Source organism: Cherax quadricarinatus, chromosome 5 (genome assembly GCF_038502225.1).
Source record: "Cherax quadricarinatus isolate ZL_2023a chromosome 5, ASM3850222v1, whole genome shotgun sequence".
NCBI classification, from domain to species: domain Eukaryota; kingdom Metazoa; phylum Arthropoda; class Malacostraca; order Decapoda; family Parastacidae; genus Cherax; species Cherax quadricarinatus.
The window spans coordinates 14,206,258-14,225,179 of record NC_091296.1 but is presented as its reverse complement, the minus strand read 5'-3'; the positions used below and the strand labels follow the sequence as shown (position 1 = coordinate 14,225,179).

Here is an 18,922-nt window from a genome sequence, read left to right as displayed (position 1 = left end):
TTCTTTCCGGTATTCTCTGATCCACTGCAGTACCTTTCCTGTTATTCCTGTCTGCTCCTCTAGCTTTAGCACTAATCTATTGTGAGGAACTGTGTACTTACCTAATTGTGGTTGAAAGGGTCAATTCATTGCTCCTGGACTCCGTCTCTTCACTAGTCGTTACTAGCTCCGCTCTGTTCTTGCTCCATGAGCTTTATCATACCTCTTCTTGAAACTATGTATGGATCTTGCCTCCACTATATCACTTTCCAGACCATTCCACTTCCTGACAACTCTATGACTGAAAAAATACTTCCTAACATCCCTGTGACTCATCTGGGTCTTCAACTTCCAATTGTGACCCCTTGTTGCTCTGTCCCATCTCTAAAACATATTGTCCTTATCCACCTTGTCAATTCCTCTAAGTATTTTATATGTCGTTATCATGTCCCTCCTATCCTCCAGTGTTTTCAGGTCGATTTCCCCTAACCTCTCCTCATAGGACATGCCCCTTAGCTTCGGGACTAGCCTTGTTGCAAATCTTTGCACTTTCTCTAATTTCTTGGCTTGCTTCACCAGGTGTGGGTTCCAAACTGGTGCTGCATACTCCAGTATGGGCCTAACGTACACGGTGTAGTCTTGAACGATTCCTTACTGAGGTGTCGGAATGCTATTCTTAGGTTTGCCAGGCGCTCAAATGCTGCAGCAGTTATTTGGTTGATGTGCGCCTCAGGAGATATTCTCGGTATTATACTCACCCCAAGATCCTTTCCTTGAGTAAGATTTGCAGTCTTTGGCTCCCTAGAATGTACTCTGTCTGCGGTCTTCTTTGCCCTTCCCCAATCTTCATGACTTTGGACTTGGTGGGGTTAAACTCCAGGAGCCAGTTGCTGGACCAGGCTTACAGCCTGTCCAGATTCCTTTGTAGTCCTTCCTGATCCCCATCCGATAGAATTCTCCTTATTAGCTTCACATTGTCTGCAAACAGGGACACTTCTGGGTTTATCCCTTCAGTCATGTCATTCACTTATACCAGAAACAGCACCGGTCCTAGGACTGACCCATGTGGAACTCCACTCATCACAGGCGCCCACTGTGTGTGTGCGTGTGTACTCACCTATTTGTACTCACCTATTTGTGGTTGCAGGGGTCGATTCATAGCTCCTGGCCCCGCCTCTTCACTGATTGCTTCTAGGTCCTCTCTCTCCCTGCTCCATGAGCTTTATCATACCTCGCCTTAAAACTATGTGTGTGTGTGTGTGTGTGTGTGTGTGTGTGTGTGTGTGTGTGTGTGTGTGTGTGTGTGTGTGTGTGTGTGTGTGTGTGTGTGTGTGTGTGTGCTTGTGTGTGTGTGTGTGTGTGTGTGTTTGTGTGTGTGTGTGTGTGTGTGTTTGTGTGTGTGTGTGTGTGTGTGTGTTTGTGCGTGTGTATGTGTATGAGTGTGTGTGTGTGTGTGTGTGTGTGTGTGTGTGTGTGTGTGTGTGTGTGTGTGTGTGTGTGTGTGTGTGTGTGTGTGTGTATGAGTGTGTGTGTGTGTGTGTGTGTGTGTGTATAAGTTTGTGTATGAGTGTGTGTGTGTACTCACCTCACCTATTTGTGGTTTCAGGGGTCGAGTCACAGCTCCTGGCCCCGTCTCTTCGCTGATTGCTACTAGGTCCTCTCTCTCCCTGCCCCATGAGCTCTATCATACCTCGCCTTAAAACTATGTATGGTTCCCGCCTCCACTACGTCACTTTCTAGGCTATTCCACGGCCTGACTACTCTATGACTGAAGAAATACTTCCTAACATCCCTTTGATTCATCTGAGTCTTCAACTTCCAATTGTGACCTCTTGTGTCTGTGTCCCTTCTCTGGAACATCCCGTCTTTGTCCACCTTGTCTATTCCGCGCAGTATTTTATATGTCGTTATCATGTCTCCCCTGACCATCCTGTCCTCCAGTGTCGTCAGGCCGATTTCCCTCAACCTTTCTTCGTAGGACAATCCCCGTAGCTCTGGGACTAGTCTTGTTGTAAACCTTTGTACTTTCTCTAATTTCTTGACGTGCTTGACTAGGTGTGGGTTCCAAACTGGTGCTGCATACTCCAGTATGGGCCTGACGTAAATGGTATACAGAGTCTTAAACGAATCCTTATTGAGGTATCGGAACGCTATCCGTAGGTTTGCCAGGCGCCCATATGCTGCAGCAGTTATCTGATTGATGTGCGCCTCAGGAGATATGCTCGGTGTTATACTCACCCCAGATCTTTTTCCTTGAGTGAGGTTTGCAGTCTTTGGCCATCTAAACTATATTGTGTCTGCGGTCTTCTTTGCCCTTCCCCAATCTTCATGATTTTGCATTTGGCAGGGTTAAATTCAAGGAGCCAGTTGCTGGACCAGGCTTGTAGCCTGTCCAGGTCTCTTTGTAGTCCTGCCTGATCCTCATCCGATTTGATTCTTCTCATTAACTTCGCATCATCTGCAAACAAGGACACTTCTGAGTCTATCCCTTCCGTTATGTCGTTCACATATACCAAGAACAGCACAGGTCCTAGGACTGACCCCTGTGGAGCCCCGCTTGTCACAGGCGCCCACTCTGACACCTCGTCGCGTACCATGTCTCGTTGTTGCCTCCCTGTCAGGTATTCTCTGATCCATTGCAGTGCCTTTCCTGTTATGTGTGCCTGATCCTCTAGCTTTTGCAGTAACCTCCCGTGAGGAACTGTGTCGAAGGCCTTCTTGCAGTCCAAAAATATGCAGTCGATCCACCCCTCTCTCTCTTGTCTTACTTCTGTCACCTTGTCATAAAACTCTAGTAGGTTTGTGACACAGGATTTTCCTTCCCTGAAACCGTGCTGGTTGTCAATTATACACTTGTTTCTTTCCAGGTGCTCCACCACTCTCCTCCTGATGATCTTCTATACTATACACGTTAGTGATACAGGTCTGTAGTTTAGTGCCTCATGTCTGTCTCCCTTTTTAAAAATTGGGACTACATTTGCCATTTTCCATACCTCAGGGAGTTGCCCAGTTTCAAATGATGTGTTGAAGATCTTTGTTAATGGCTCACACAATATCTCTGCTCCCTCTTTAAGGACCCATGGAGAGATGTTGTCTGGTCCCACCGCCTTTGAGGTGTCAAGTTCGCATAGCAGCTTCTTCACCTCCTCCTTGGTTATATGTACCTCATCCAGCACTTGCTGGTGTGCCCCCCTGTTCTGATTTCCTGGAGTCCTACTGGTTTCCACTGTAAATTCCTCTTTAAATCTTGTGTTGAGCTCCCGACATACCTCTCGGTCGTTTCTTGTGAATTCCCCATCACCCTTCCTCAGTCTGATTACCTGGTCCTTGACTGTTGTTTTCCTCCTGATGTGGCTGTACAACAGCTTCGGGTCAGTCTTTACTTTTGATGCTATGTCATTTTCATATTGTTTCTGAGCCTCCCTTCTTATCTGTGCATATTCGTTTCTGGCTCTTCGGCTAATCTCTTTATTTTCCTGAGTTCTCTGTCTTCTGTACCTTTTCCATTCTCTAGTACACCTAGTTTTTGCCTCCCTACACCTTTGGGTGAACCAAGGACTCGTTCTGTTCTTCCCATTATTTCTGTTTCCCTTGGGAACAAACCTCTCCTCTGCCTCCTTGCATTTTGTTGCCACATAGTCCATCATTTCTTGTACTGGTTTTCCTGTCAGTTCCCTCTCCCACTGAATGTCTTGAAGGAAGTTCCTCATGCCTGAGTAGTTCCCCCTTTTGTAGTTTGGTTTTTCCCAGCCTATTCCTGCTACTCTCTCCACTTGGAGCTCAACTATGTAGTCAAAGCACAGAACCACATGATCACTAGCTCCCAGGGGCCTTTTATACATGATACCCTCGATGTCCGAACTACTCAAGGTGAATACAAGGTCCAGTCTTGCTGGTTCATCCTCTCCTCTCTCTCTGGTAATGTCTCTTAACATGTTGATGCATGAGGTTTTCCAGTACCACATCCATCATCTTGGCTCTCCATGTTTTGGGACCCCCATGGGGCTGCAGGTTTTCCCAGTCAATCTCCTTGTGATTGAAATCACCGATAACTAGTAACTTTGCTCCCCCCATGTGTGCTCTCCTGGCCACCTCGGCTAGTGTGTCGATCATTGCTCTGTTGCTCTCATCATATTCTTCTCTTGGTCTCCTGCAGTTCTGTGGTGGGTTGTACATTACTGCAATTATCACCTTATGTCCCTCAGACTGGATTGTTCCTACTAAGTAGTCCCTTTCGCCCGTGCCATCCATTCCTTCCATTTTCTCAAAACCCCACTGGTTTTTAATGAGCAGTGCAACTCCTCCTTCCCCTCTCCTCCCTCTGTCTTTCCTGAGGATTTGATATCCGGATGGAAAGATTGAATCTATTATTCTGGTTAGTTTTGTTTCTGTGAGTGCTATTATGTCTGGGGATGTCTCCTTGATTCTTTCGTGCCACTCCTCATACTTGTTTGTTATTCCATCTGCATTTGTATACCACACCTTCAACTTCTTTTCTAAGACTGTGGTCTGGGAGGTGTATTGGGGTTGGGGAAGTGGGAGACCTGGTAAGGAACTATGGGTTGTTGCTGTGGGGGTGGAGTTTGTAATGTAGTGGGTGGGGGCATTGGATGTGGCATGGGTGTTTTGATTTAGAGTGTTTGGTTGCACTGGGGTTGACCTGGTTGGGAGGCTTCTATAGGAAGTTGTGAGGGAGGCTGTATTTGATCTTCCTGGGTCTGGGATCTCCTGTCTGTCTTCTCCATCCCCTCTCTTTCCTCCTTTCGCCTTTGTATCATCTCTCTCAGTTTCTGCCTTTCTTCTTGTGTTGTGTTGTGTGTGTGTGTGTGTGTGTGTGTGTGTGTGTGTGTGTGTGTGTACTCACCTAGTTGAGGTTGCGGGGGTCGAGTCCGAGCTCCTGTGTGTGTGTGTGTGTGTGTGTGTGTGTGTGCGTGCGTGTGTGTGTGTGTGTGTGTGTGTGTGTGTGTGTGTGTGTGTGTGTGTGTGTGTGTGTGTGTGTGTGTGTGTGTGTGTGTATTCCCCTACATGTATTCACCTATTTGTGGTTGCAGGGGTAGTCACAGCTCCTAGCCCCACCTCATCGCTGGTCGCTACTAGATCCATTCTCTCCCTGTGAGTATGTGTGTACTCACCTAATTGTGGTTGCAGGGGTCGAGACTCAGCTCCTGACCCCGCCTCTTCACTGATCGCTACTAGGTCCTCTCTCTCTCTCTGCTTCCTGAGCTTTGTCATACCTCGTCTTAAAGCTATGTATGGTTCCTGCCTCCACTATATCACTTGCTAGGCTATTCCACTTCCTGACGACTCTGTGACTGAAGAAGTACTTCCTAACATCCCTGTGACTCGTCTGAGTCTTCAGCTTCCAATTGTGACCCCTTGTTTCTCGGTTCCCTCTCTGGAGCATCCTGTCTTTGTCCACCTTGTCTATTCCACGCATTATTTTGTATGTTGTTATCATGTCTCCCCTGACCCTCCTGTCCTCCAGTGTCGTCAGTCCTACTTCCCTCAACCTTTTTTCGTAGGGCATTCCCCTGAGCTCCGGAACTAGCCTTGTTGCAAACCTTTGTACTTTCTCTAATTTCTTGACGTGTTTGACCAAGTGTGGGTTCCAAACTGGTGCTGCATACTCCAGTATGGGCCTGACGTACACAGTGTACAGTGTCTTGAACGATTCCTTACTAAGGTATCGGAACGCTATTCTCAGGTTCGCCAGGCGCCCATATGCTGCAGCAGTTATCTGGTTGATGTGTGCTTCCGGAGACGTGCTCGGTGTTATCGTCACCCCAAGATCTTTCTCCTTGAGTGAGATTTGCAGCCATTTTCCACCTAGCCTATACTCTGTCTGCAGTCTTCTTTGCCCTTCCCCAATCTTCATGACTTTGCATTTGGCAGGGTTGAAATCGAGAAGCCAGTTGCTGGACCACGTGTCCAGCCTATCCAGGTCTCTTTGTATTCCTGCCTGATCCTCATCCGATTTAATCCTTCTCATTAGCTTCACATCATCTGCGAACAGGGACATTTCAGAGTCTATCCCTTCCACCATGTCATTCACATTCGTCAAAAATAGCACTGGTCCTAGGACTGACCCCTGTGGGACCCCCGTCGTCACAGGAACCCACTGTGATACCTCATCACGTATCATGACCCGTTGTTGCCTCCCTGTCAGGTATTCTTTGATCCATTGCAGTGCCCTTCCTGTTATATGCGCCTGATCCTCCAACTTCTGCACTAATCTCCTGTGAGGAACTGTGTCGAAGGCCTTCCTGCAGTCCAGGAAAATGCAATCAACCCACCTCTCTCTCTCTCGTTTTTACTTCTGTTACCTTGTCATAAAACTCCAGAAGGTTTGTGACACAGGATTTGCCTTCCATGAATCTGTGCTGGTTGTTGTTTATAATCGTGTTTCGTTCCAGGTGCTCCACCACTCTCCTCTTGATAATCTTTTCCATGATTTTGCATACTATACACGTCAGAGACACTGGTCTGTAGTTTAGTGCCTCGTTTGTGTCTCCTTTCTTGAAAATGGGGACTACATTTGCCGTCTACCATTCCTCAGGTAGTTGCCCAGTTTCAAGGGATGTATTGAAGATTGTCGTTAGTGGCACGCACAGCATCTCTGCTCCTTCTCTAAGGACCCACGAGCAGATATTTTCCGGACCCCTCGCCTTTGAGGTATCAAGGTCACTCAGCAGCTTCTGCACCTCCTCCTCCATTGTTTGTATGTCATCCAACACTTGTTGGTATATTCCCTCTTGATGTTCCCTTCTGTGCTGTCTTCCCAAAGCCCTTCCTGTCTCTACCATAAAAACTTCCTTAAATCTCCTGTTTAGCTCCTCACATACCTCCTGATCATTTCTTGCGAGTTCTCCACCTTCTGTCCTCAGTCTGATCACCTGGTCTTTGACTGTTGTCTTCCTCCTGATGTGGCTTACAGCAGTTTCGGGTCAGACTTGACTTTCGATGCTATGTCATTTTCATACTGTAGCTGGGCCTCCCTCCTTACCTGTGCATACTCGTTCCTGGCTCTTCGACTAATCTCCTCATTTTCCTGTGTTCTTCGCCTTCTGTACTTTTTCCATGCTCTATTGCACTTGGTTTTTGCCTCCTTACACCGTCGGGTAAACCAGGGGCTCGTTCTGGTCTTCCCATTATTTCTGTTGCCCTTGGGAACAAACCTTTCCTCTGCCTCCTGACAATTTATTGTTACGTATTCCATCATTTCATTTACCGACTTTCCTACCAGTTCTCTGTCCCGCTGAACCTCTTGCAGAAAGTTCCTCAAATCTATGTATGTATACGTGTGTGTGTGTGTGTGTGTGTGTGTGTGTGTGTGTGTGTGTGTGTGTGTGTGTGCAGTTGACGTTGCTAGGGTTGGTGTCACCCGGGGCGGCATCTTTGGTGTCACCCCCATGAAATCCAAGGGCGGGGGGATGGGGGTAGTAAACTCCAGTTACATCACTGCTGCAAGACCAGTGACTAATGTTTAGCAATGAGAACCGAAAAGGAGAATACTTCTTAACTTTATTAATGATAAAATAAATAATCGTAGTAATAATGAGGAAAGACAAATTCAAATATAGATCCTACATTTATTTATCTTCAACAATGCAAAAAAAAAAAAAATGAAAAATAAAGAAAAACATTGGAATATCAGAGAAACACTAGTTGCTCTTTGACCTTGAGTACAGGTAACATCTCAGTGAATCAGATCGTATTTGTCCTTGCCTTCAATCCTGCAAAATCATCTATCACATCATCAAAATCAATGATTTTCCCTATATAGGTCTATTTGTACTCTAATCATATAATAGGCTATATAGAAACGAAGAATTTTTCTCTTACGTTGCTGCAGCACTGTTTTGTGCATTAGTGTCACCTTTAGAGGCACTATAGTGTCACCCCTTGATGGTGTCACCCGGGGCGGGGGGCGGGCCCCCCTTACGACCCACTGTGTGTGTGTGTGTGTGTGTGTACTCACCTAGCTAATTGTGGTTGCAGGGGTCGATTCATAGCTCCTGGCCCCGCCTCTTCAATGGTCGCTACTAGGTCCACTCTCTCTCCCTGCTTCATGAGCCTTATCATACCTCTTCTTAAAGCTATGTATGGATCCTGCCTCCTCCACCTCACTTTCCAGACTATTTCACTGCTTGACAACTCTGTGACTGAAGAAATATTTCCTAATATCTCTGTGACTCATCTGAGTCTTCAGCTTCCCTTTTGACCCCTTGTTGCTGTGTCCCATCTCTGGAACATCTTATCCCTGTCCACCTTGTCAATTCTTCTCAGTATTTTATATGTTGTTATCATGTCCCCAATGTCCTCCAGTGTCGTAAGGGCAATTTCCCTTAACCTCTCCTCGTAGGACATGCCCCTTAGCTCCGGAACTAATCTCGTTGCAAACCTTTGCAGTTTCTCTAATTTCCTGACGTGCTTGCCCAGGTGTGGGTTCCAAACTGGTGCTGCATACTCTAATATAGGCCTGACGTACACGGTGTACAGAGTCCTGAACGACTCCTTACCGAGATGCCGGAAAGCTATTCTTAGTGTGTGTGCGTGTCTATTGAGACATACATCTCTCAGTGTGTATGTAATTTAATTACAAAACTATACATATTCTGTAACCCTCAATCTGTGTATATGATAATGGATTAATTTTAAATCTGTTAATCAAAATGTGACGAAAGACTCAAATACAGCGTAAATAATAGCAATAACTTTATTTATTTATTTATTTATTTATTTATTTATTTATTTATTTACAATTTGAGCATACATACAGAGGTACAAAAAAATACAGATAAGAGCAGCATGCCAAAGCCACTTATATGCATAGCATTACGGGCTGGCTTAAAATTAACTAAGCAATGATGTAATCAGTGATAAAACATTATTGTAAACAGATAACAATAAAGCACAAATGAGTATTACAAAGACAGGTCATATGGTTGCATACATTGTTGTACATTCAGTCGTATGGAGTATTCTGTTAGGTAGTGTATTTAAAAAATAATAAAGTTTTAGGTTTTAGGTTTAACATTTATGTGATATAATTGTGAGAAACATTTAAGATATACAATTTATAAGGTTCAGTTATTCAGTATTTATTTGGTTTTGGGTGAGTAAGTGAACTTTGAGAAGAGACTTGAATTTATAAACAGGTAGTGTTTCTTTTATATTTACAGGTAATGAATTCCAGATTTTAGGGCCTTTTATGTACATTGAGTTTTTGCATAGTGTGAGATGGACACGAGGAACATCAAAGAGTGATCTGTGCCTTGTGTTATGGTCATGTGTTCTGTTGAGGTTGGCAAGGAGATGTTTGAGGGGAGGGTTAATATCAGAGTTAAGTGTTCTATGTATGTAATAGGTGCAGTAATAAGTATGGATGTTTTGTATGGTGAGTAGGTTTAGTGTATTGAATATTAGTGGAGTGTGCTGCCTGTAGTGAGAATTTGTTATCATTCTAACTGCAGCCTTTTGTTGGGTATTTAGTGGTCTGAGATGGTTAATTTTTGTTGAGCCCCATGCACAAATTCCATAGGTGAGATAGGGGTAAATAAGAGAGTGATATAGGGCCAGGAGGGCTGACTGTGGAACATAGTACCGTATCTTCGATAGTATGCCTACAGTCTTGGAAATTTTCTTAGAAATTTGTTGTATATGTGTATGAAATTTGAGTCTATTATCAAGGTGGATTCCTAAGAATTTTCCCTCTGTTAGCTTTGTGATAGGTGATCCGTTTATCATTATGTTAAGAGGGACATCTGTAGCTCTGTTACCAAACTGAATGAAGTAGGTTTTGTTAATGTTTAGTGTAAGTTTGTTAGTCCTCATCCAGGTAGATATTTTCTGTAATTCGGTAATTACAGTATTGGCTAGCGTGACTGGGCTCGGGTGAGAGAAGACGTATGTAGTGTCATCTGCAAATAGTGTGGGTTTGAGTAATTGCGAAGCATTTGGAAGGTCATTTATGTATAGGAGAAAGAGAAGAGGGCCAAGGACACTTCCCTGTGGGACACCAACTGTAATTGGTTGCGCAGAAGAGTTTGCCCCATTTGCGTACACATATTGGCTTCTGTTGCTGAGGTATGACTTGAGGTAGTTGAGGGAGTGCCCTCTTATACCATAGTGTGACAATTTTACGTGGAGCAAGTCATGGTCAACTGTATCAAAAGCTTTACGTAAGTCAATGAAGATCCCAAGTGGGACTTCTTTTTTCTCTATTGCAGTGTATATATGTTCTAGCATGTGTATAATAGCATCATTAGTATTTTTATTAGGCCTGAATCCAAATTGGCAGGGGTTGAGTATGCTTTGGGAGATAAGGTAGGAGTAGATTCGTTCATGAATTAATTTTTCGAAGATTTTTGAGAGAGGGTGTAAGTTGGATATTGGCCTATAGTTATTCAACTCTGTTTGGTCTCCTCCTTTGTGGATCGGGGTGACCCTTGCTATTTTGAGTACTGTAGGGAAGGTGGAGGATTCTATGGATTTGTTAAAGAGTGAACAAGATCATCGCTGGTAATATTAACAACACATTTACAATGTTTGTTTTCCATTTCATTAGTACTCTTCACTCGGGATTTACAAGGTAACAGATACACATTTTACACAACTTAACTGGCACTGCATAACAGTAAATGTCTTTACACAACACTGCTTCACTATATCTTGCATCGTTTCACTATATGCTGATCACTAGATATTGTCACGACACTTCACTGCAATATTTTTGGTCACAGCATCTCACTATTCTGCCACGTAACAACCAGTGTAGCTTGCTCATTAATAAATATCGATAATTTGTAAATAGTTCAGTACCGCCTTAACTTGCTTAGCTAACAGAATGTTGGGGCCTAGTTCCTGGATCTGTAATGTGCTCTTGTAATCTTTTTGACTACCGCCAACAGATGGAAATGAAGCAAATATGTACCACCCACAGACCAGGTATGGGGTGACTGCCGCCCTAAGGCTGGGTACGGGGTGACTGCCGCCCTAAGGCTGGGTACGGGGTGACTGTCACCCGAAGGCTGGGTACGGGGTGACTGCCACCCGAAGGCTGGATACAGGGTGACTGCCGCTCTAAGGCTGGGTACGGGGTGTCTGCCGCCATCAGTATGGTTTTCGGATACACATTGAAGATATCAAATAAAATTAATTTCCTAGGGTATCAAGAGTCACTGACTTACAGTCAGTCCTGTAGCATATCGTGTCTGATCCACTTGCCTTCCTCAGTGCGTCTCCGCCCTCATTTTTTTTTATTTAACAAAAATTGGATGCATCAGCAGTGCTACCCTATTCTATATAATAATTACACAGAGGAAACAAAACCTAGCTCTGTTTCTCGGTCATATTCCGTCACGCAGGACGGGGCTCATACAAGGTCTTGAAATCTGTCAACCTGAACTGGGAGACTTCAGTAGGGTGATGAGATCATCAACCATTTCAACAAGGGTTCATCAGTTATGGTAAGTCTCTGTTAAGCAGAGACTTACCGTCTCTGCTCTGATTTCTGGTGTCTTTTTTCTCTCATAAACATGCAAGATTTCAGGTACGTCTTGCTACTTCTTTAACTTCCAGCTGTGTTCCGGAGTTCATATTTCTCGCCTCTCAGACATCATGTCCCTGTCTGCCGTATCAATTCCCCTGAGTATTTTATATTATCATGTCCTTCATGGTTGTTGTGTCCAATGTTGTTAGATCACTTCCGTTAGCCTCTCCTCATAGTTCATGACCCTTAGGTCAGGAACAAGTCTGGTTGCAAACTTTTGCGCTTTATCCAGTTTCTTTACATAGTTTTACAGATACGAATTGTATACTGGTGCTGCATACTCCGAGATGGGCATGACATATGTTGTATAAATGACTGGAATGACTCTTTGTTGAGATTCCTGAAGCTGTTCTTAGATTTACCACACGAGCATTGGCTGCAAGGGTTAGTTGGCTAACGTGAGCCTTTGGCGATATACTAGGCACTATGTTCAACCCTAGATATTTCTCTTTGAGTGAAGTCTGTAGCCTGTCCCCCTAGTTTCCAGTCTTTCCCTAATCTTTATGACATTGAATTTACTTGGGTTGAATTCAAGCAACCACTCTTGCTTTTTGTCACATCCCTTTTGAGACTTCCCTTGTCCTCATCTGTTTTTATTGTCCTCATCAGTTTTACGTCAACAGACAGGGATATATCTGAATTAGTCCCATCTCGAATGTCATTCACATAAACCAGAGAGTACTGGCCCTAATATTGATCCTTGCAGAACACTGTTAGTTACTCTTACCCATTTCTGACTTCACTTTCCTGACAGCCACACTTTTGCTTCCTTTCCCTTAAGATACTTTTTGATCCGCTGGAGTACGACCACTGTTATTCCCGCCTGAATCTCAAGTTTTGGGACATGCCTATTGTGGGTACAGGTATCAAATGCCTTCTTGCAGTTTACGAAAATCCAATCCACCCAACCATCTCTTTCTTGTCGCACATCTGTTATTTGTCATAGAACTCCAACAAGTTAGTAAGACAAGATTAGCCATCTCTAAACCCATGCTGGTAATTGTTTATAAAAGCACTTCCAAGTGTTCTACTATTCTAGCCCTGATAAGTTTTTCCATTACCTTGTAAGGCCTGTGAAATTGATCTGCAATTTGAAGCCTCTTGTCTGTCTGTTTTCCTAAATACAGGGACGATATTTGCTGTCTTCCAGATCTCTGGTAATTGTCCCTACAATACTCTTATAGTATGATGTACAATACTGTCATTGACGTATTGTAGATCATAGCTTGTGGTTTAGACAATGATTCTGCACCCTCTCACAGAATCCATGGTGACATGTCGTCATGTCCCATTGCTTTTTTTTTATATAGGTCCGTCAGAGTTTTCTTTACCTCTTCCTCTGTTTTGTGGATGGCATCCAGTATTTTTCAGTTCCCTCTGTTCCTAAGTCTCCCTGATATTACCCCAGTGTATGCTGAAAAGACCACTCAAATCGTTTTATGAACACATCACAGACTTTCTTGTGGTTGTTCGTGAGTTCTCTTTTTTTCCTCAGTCGAATTACCTGGCCCTTTACTGTCTTTTTTTCTTCTGACATGGCTGTGAGGTAGCCTCGGTTCAGACTTGGCCTTTGTTGCTATGACATTTTCAGATTGTTTCTCAGCCTCTCTCCTGACCCTAGTATACTTGTTTCTGGCCAGTCTGCTCACATCTCTGTTATCGTGTCCTTTTCTTTCTGTATTTTATCCACTCTCTCTTTTTTGTCCTCCCTGCATCTCTGGTCGAAAAAAGGGCTCTTTTTGTCTGAATCTTCCCTGCATTTTCGAGTTAAGCACTCCATCTTCTCATCCTTTGACATTCCTTCTAATTCAGTCCCAATCCAGTACTTTAAGGAAATCTCTCAACCCCCCTCCCCTCCCTCAAAATTCACCCTGCTAAAGTCTGGCTTTTCACGCCCTCCATCTACTGTACTGCCGTCTACCTTTACTTGAGATTCAGAACCGCAGGATCACTAGCGCCCAGAGGGCTCTCATATTCTATTTCACTTATGCCAAAAGTTCCTGCAGTAAAGATTAAGTTCAGTTTCACTGGCTCATCACCTCTCTTCCTTGTCATGTCCTTAACGTAATGACTCACAACATTTCTCTAATTACCTCCATCAACTTAGCCCTCCACCTTTTCGGTCTCTCATGTGGGTCTCTGTTTTAAATGGCTTTGCTTTAACCTAGCCTTACTGCTTCTGCTATGATATCAACCATCACTGAGTGCGTGCGTGTGCAATGTATTTAAGGTTAACGACTTTCTGATTATAAGCTAATATTTCGTCGTGCATTATATTCGGTAGTTACATATATAATAAGATGCTTAAGTAACTAATTCCCTTGTGTGGTCACTCTGGGAATGAAGTGACGCTAGACGTGGTGTTCCTCACACAAGCCACGTTGAGTAACACTTAAGATACAGTAGTCAGCTTTTACCATGACAAGGTTTAGCTTCTGTGACTCATACGGGTATAATATTAATACTGATATTAATACTGCTAATAATAATATGTCTAATACCACTGCTGCTTCATGCTTTATTGTTTCCATCTAACTGGTTCCCACATATAAGTACAATTTCTCATAAGAACATAAGAATGAAGGAACACTGCAGTAAAAACTGTTGGTTAATGATATGCAGTTTCATCTCACACTCAACCACACCCACTGTACCCGTCCAACTTATATTTAAAACTGCAGAAAGTTCTCGTCTCTGAGAGCCCTGGTGGGCTCACTCAAATAAAGATAACCAAGTGTTACAGTGTCTTGTTCATCTATCTTTGGCCATGTGTTGACCGGAATACATCCACACTTGAAAGCACAGTACTTAGCTATACACCTGACTACTTTTATGCACTATTGTAGAGGTAGGTGGAGGAGAGAGAACTAGATCTACACTTTCCTTCCTCGGATCGAGTCGAGTGATTCATTCTTCTGACGCTGCAGGTTAATTGGTCTTAAAGCCTATTGACACAAGGGTTATGGAGGCTGCATTTAAACTGTGTACCCCCAGTCAAGAGTATTTTAATCCCAATTATGGGTTTATTGCGATGAAGCTAAACTCTGAGTGCATATATACTGAGATATATATCCCCCGCGTGTACATGCACTGATCCTCTCAGTGCACAAACATCAAGAGAGATGTACTCATCAGAATATGTACAAAGGCGTTGTATGACCCTTACCCTTCAGAGAGGGAGTGTATGCCTTAATGCTGTGAGGGCTTTTTGATAAAAGGAAATGGAGCTAACTTTCTCTTACTTGGATCAGATCTGATTGTTTCCCATTCCCAGGCGCTGTATAACCCGCGGGCTTTGCGTTTCCTTGTAGATTTAATAATAATCATAATACAGAAAGACGAACACTCCACCCACAGGGATTTATACCGGGTATACTAACGCTGTGCAGCAATCGAGTGAACTAAAGGCAAGGGTTATTACTTATATTTTGTGATCACAATATTATACATGTTCATTGCACGTATATAATGAGAGTCGATACTATTTCACAGGGGTGAAGTGGTGTGCAATAGATTAAGTAAAAAAAATAACATTCAGTGATTTTTCTATGAACATATGCTCACGTATTTATATGTAAATAATTATGTGATTAACACACTACACTTTATGCATGTTAATGGGTTGTTAGTGACAGCAAATTAGGATAGACAATGAAGGTCTCAGACGGCCCACAGTGAATGAGGAATTTACACAAGCCTAGATTAGGTTAGGTTAGGTAAGGATTGTCAGGAAACAGGACAAGTGTTTCCTGACGTGGGTCTTAATCATATGATGACCCGCAGCTGGAGCTTTGGGTCAGCTGATCGAGGCCACATGTAATATAAATAACATGTAAATATAAATAACTCATTTTACCTTATTCCTCGTATATCTCCTTTATAGTGTAATAAGATATCTCCTTTCTAGTATAATAATAAGGTATTAAAAGGACCCCAGTGGAAATAAGTCACCCTGACTTTTTGGGTTATCCTAGGTTCTCTTACACATTTGTTGCTATATATGAATTCACTGATAAGTGGGCATTTGATTATGTAGTGGTGAAGGTCGTGTCCCCTTCTCTTATTTTTTTTATTAGTTTACATTTGAAACAGGCTGGGTTATATTGTTCACCTGTGGCATGTGGATTTGTCACAGGTGATAATACTGAATTTAATTCTAGCAATCATCGTGTCATTTAGGCTACTGGACGGTTGATACCGCCCATAAACAATTTACAGAACTGAAAATTTCATAATGTTTGATGCTAGTGCTTTCATATCTTTTGGTATCGGATTTCTTGCCTATCAGACCCAATACCATTAAGCAGGATTTGTTTTATTTCAACATTGGATATATGAATGCCCAGTCGCAGATCAACCTCCGGCTTACCACATTCACATACTTTTTCTGTCATCATAATACCTAACTCCTGTATGAGAAGGTATCCAGACGAATGAAACACTAAAGCGTGTAGGTCATATCTAATTTCTAGTATGAGATGTATACTTTCTATTTTGCACACAAGACACTTTAAATGCCTGAAGAGTAGATTTGCTGTTCCATTGTAGATTCGCAGGTATAATCGCCCGGCCCGGGCCTTTTCCAAGAGGTGGTCCGGCCTTGGCTCCCTATCGAGGGAGTGTCTCAGACCAATGTCTGCCATGGGAGGAAGTACAAGTACCTCCTCATCTTCTGGGACTAGCTGTCTCCAGGCCTAGGCCCATTCCTCGCCCCCACGGGGCTCGGAGGGAGAATCGAGGCACCTTGGGCTGCCATAAACCCCGCCCACACTGGGCTCGAAGAGTGTGGCAGCTGCATAGCAGCAGACAATGTCAGGAGGTGCAAAGGCAGCAAGCACTAGAGGATTCTTTTGGAGTCACACCCCAGCTTAGGGCATTAAGCCTGAGCACTGGGGAAGCTCAGGACTGCCTCTTGCTCTGTGTGTTGCTGCTGCTACTACACCTTTGCACCTAGTCAGGTCAGGTCACATCCACTTAAAGAAGAAGCATGGCATCAGACTTAACACAAGCTAGCCAGGTCCAACTCACACCCACTCATGTATCCAACCTATATTTAAAACTACACAACGTCTTAGCTTCTGTGAAAAGGTGACGTTTATCAGTTTCACTGCTTATAATGGTAATTGCACCATTGATTTTTGTCACACTCGAGGCGGAGATAGCCACAGCTGTGAGGCTCCTTGAATCCAAGTTATAGTTTTCCTTTGATGGTGAAGGTATTCAACCTTGAAGGGAGGGAGTGAGATTGCTGTGTTGCAGGTGGAGGGTTCTTGCTTGAAAGAATTGGAGCGGCCCTCCTCTTCCTTGAATCAAACCTGATTAGCTTCTAGTACCCAGGCGCTGTATGAACCTTACTGACGTAGCGTTTCACAGTGAATAATAATAATAATGTAAAAAATATATAAACGAGATTGCAGTAGTTGTCATCGAAATAGTATGGATTTAGCGACTATTAGTAGTAAGTGGTAGGGGCGTGTAGCAAGGAAGGACAGGGAAACAGGGTGATTGAAAGGGGAAGGGAGAAATGGTTGAATACAGAATCGAAGGTTTAGTAGTGGGTTAGTGGGGTCGGGGAGTTGTGTGAGGCGTGAAGGACGTATTATACGGGGAAGAGGGAGATGGGGGAGGGGAGAATTGGTGTGCGTGTGTATACATATAAATATTAGGATTACATAAGTAAATAAGTTTATTCAGGTATAAACAAATACAGTTACATACATTATCATACATAGCAGCATATGTGTAGAAAACCTAGGATTACCCAAAAAAATCCAAGTAACTTATTTCCATTCCAGAGTCACTTTCTCATCGAGTTACATTGAAATAAGGAAACTGAGTAAATTATGCAGACTTGAGCCCAAGATAATCCATGAAACTAATATGTACTGGTTCTGTGGGAGGTTGTGTGGACGAGTCCAGCACAGGTCCAAATCAGGTGTTGCTCGTGAGGCGACAACACTGCTGCTCTCGCCACGACCCTCAGCGGTACACGGTAGCCTAGTCATGTCTGGTGCATCATCCAACATATCCTTTATTTGTAAGATTAATCGCTACTGTTAAGTGCCTTAAACTGATAAGACGAAAATAAGGAACCTACAAAGCAACATATTACAGAACGCAGTTAAAAATCGAGGCTGTTGACGTAGGGAAAAGCTGGGTAAGTATACAGACTAACCCTCTTCGCTTTATTATGTAAATTCTCCAAAAAAAAAACTGTGCAACGTAAGTATTTGTGATGTCTTCACAGTTGAGGAAGGGTGCCTCGATGCTGAAGGGCTCTTAATTCAAGGAATAGGAGCTATCCTCTTGGATCAAACCAAGTTTCGTTCCATATTTCCCAGGTGCTGTATCATGTGAACATCACAGTATTTTGTGGCGTTATTCTGTTATTTCAACATAATTTTCAAAGTATTTACTAGTACACAAATAACCCGCGCATAAAAGAGAGAAGCTTATGTGCGGGTTATTTGTGTATCGTTCCAGTCACGGTATTGTGCCTTTTTTTGTTATTTATTTACTAGTATTTCGTTTTGTTTGACTACAGTCCTTGTGGATGGTTCATGTGCTGGCAGCCGACACTGTTGATATGTAGTGAAGATAAAACTGCCTAACTTAACCTAGCCAAGCCTAACTTTAAAACTAACCTAGTCTTACCAATTTAGCAAAACTAACCTAGCTTAGCCCAACAAAACTAATTAACCGGTATCTTTGCACGAAATCAGCCATGACACCTAGGTAGGTGTGTAATCCCGGCTTCTACACTCAACCTTGGTTACAAGGTACACAACTCTGTCACGGTCGTGGCAATACTGCTTACTGTGAGTCATTTTATTAAATACTGTCAGTATGGGACGCGTATATGGTTGTGCCACGGTATTTTAAAGTCACTATGGGGATACGTTATACGTGTTTCACGTAACAATAAACTCACTAAAATCGTGATGCTTTTCCCCATATTTACACTGGAATATCTTATAAAAGGTTTAAATTATATATACATACTGTTTGATGTAATTTCTTTATATAATGACTCGAATCTTAAATGCTTAGGAAAACAAAATAATTTTAATGCCCATGACCTGGGTTTTGAATAATTACGAAAACAGATTATTTTTAATGGACTGTGTAGGCATCTATTTGTACTAAACTATTTGTGTCTGCAGGAGTCGTGTCTTAGCTCCTAAGATATATTTCACAAGTTCCTCTGCCTGATGGGCCCTGCCATACCTATCCTTAAAACTATGTGTGGGTGTTTGGGGAGGGACACATTATGCAATATATATTTGATATCAGTGTGGTGCGATTATTATGCCCAGAATGAATATCTGACGTGCTAATAGAGAGCAGTAAAGGTTAATACCTATGAAGGGATTAAGGGACACCTGTAATAAC

The 18,922-nt window shown here is 43.1% G+C and overlaps 2 protein-coding genes across 3 annotated transcripts in view; both read left to right on the top strand.

The window, feature by feature from the left end:
- Window positions 1-18,922, top strand: part of mbt (serine/threonine-protein kinase PAK mbt) — a 558,896-nt gene that overhangs the window by 394,542 nt on the left and 145,432 nt on the right. The window lies entirely within an intron of this gene.
- Window positions 1-18,922, top strand: part of LOC128684684 (enolase-phosphatase E1) — a 93,800-nt gene that overhangs the window by 7,192 nt on the left and 67,686 nt on the right. The window contains exon 1 of one of the 2 annotated variants that reach the window (XM_070100404.1): window positions 17,476-17,687. The exons of the other annotated variant lie outside the window; for it this stretch is intronic. The gene's annotated coding sequence lies outside the window, so the exon portion shown is untranslated. Of the gene's footprint in view, window positions 1-17,475; window positions 17,688-18,922 lie in introns of those variants that run through there. 2 annotated transcript variants of the gene reach the window in all.